At 34.6% G+C, this 1,473-nt stretch overlaps 1 protein-coding gene across 1 annotated transcript in view; it reads left to right on the forward strand.

The window, feature by feature from the left end:
* Positions 1–1,473, forward strand: part of MTTP (microsomal triglyceride transfer protein) — a 60,506-nt gene that overhangs the window by 34,155 nt on the left and 24,878 nt on the right. The window lies entirely within an intron of this gene.

A 1,473-nucleotide genomic window follows, 5' to 3' on the forward strand; every position in this document is an offset into this window, starting at 1 on the left:
GCTTTTACTCCTTACTACTCGGGTGCCATTGCACTAGGTCCTTGCAATGGACAAGATACATACACTTAGTTTTATTAAAATGTGAGCTCATATTGCTATCTAATACCACAAGGTTCTTTCTCTCCTCTGTTCTTTCTGTAATTTTGTCTTCCTTCTCCCACAGTGAGAATCCTCATTCCAAGAACATCAATATATAGATTCATTTACTCAGTTATAAAATGCACACAAACCAGTTTTGAAATTGCTACATCAATATCACTACAAAAAAAACAAACTGACTAAAAGAAGTTCAAGACTTCATTGCAGTTCTTTTTGTCCTTAGAATATATTTCACTGAGAGTATACCATGTTTAAAAGTTGCTTGGATTAATTCTTTTTAACATTCCCTGCTGTTTAGTTGTATTATCAATTTGATACACATTTCGCTTCATTAGTTTCTGTTTGAATTTAATTTTAGCATGTTTCCATCTTTATTGATGTAATTTTATTGTTTGAATATGCAAAACATTAATATTATCCAAAAGTCAAAATTATATTTTGAAAGTATTCCTACCCCCTCCACTCAATTCCCACCTACCTCCTGTAGGGAAGCAATTTTGTTAGTTTCGGATTTATCCTTCCTATGTTTCTTTTTAAAAGGAGCCCTGGTGGTGCATTGGTTAAAGCTCTCAGCTGCCAACCAAAAAGTCGGTGGTTCAAACCCACCAGCTGCTCTGCAGGAGAAAAATGTGGCAGTCTGCTTTCGTGAAGATTACAGCCTTGGAAACCCTACGGCTAGTTCTACTCTGTCATACAGGGTGGCTATAAAACAGAATTGACTCCGTGACAATGGAGAATGTTTCTTTTTGCAACAGTAAGCAGATGTGCACATACATACACAAGTATTCTTATTTCCTTTTTTCTTTAAAAGATAGCATTTTATACTTTTTTTTATATCTTGCTTTTTGCACTTAACAATACATCCTGGAAAATATCCCATCCTGTTTCACAGAGATTTTCCTCATTTCTTTTTACAACTTCCAAAACTCCATTGTTTCGATGTAGTTTGTTCAAACAGTCTCATATATATGGTCATGTAAGTGATTTACACTACTTTGTCATTGTAAATAAGGAAGAAATGAATATCCTTAGGTACATACTTTCTCATATTGTTAGAGATGTAGCTTCAGGGCTAGGAATCCTGCATCAAAATGCAATTTTGTTAGCTTTTACCGAATTGTCTTCCATAGGAATTATAGCATTTTACACTTTCATACGCTTTCACCAGCAATGTAGGAGAATGTCTATTTCCCCATAGCCTCACCAACAAAGAGTATTGTCAAAGGTTTATATTTTTTTTTTACCAATCTGATAGTTGAGAAATAGCATTTCTCTGACTACACATGAAGTTTAGCATTTTTTCTTCTATTTGGAGCCTTTGCATAGCTTGTGTGTGTGTGTATGTGTGTGCTTGTATCCTAAATTCAGAGTTCA

This window comes from Trichechus manatus, unplaced genomic scaffold (genome assembly GCF_000243295.1).
Source record: "Trichechus manatus latirostris isolate Lorelei unplaced genomic scaffold, TriManLat1.0 scaffold00071, whole genome shotgun sequence".
NCBI classification, from domain to species: Eukaryota; Metazoa; Chordata; class Mammalia; order Sirenia; family Trichechidae; genus Trichechus; species Trichechus manatus.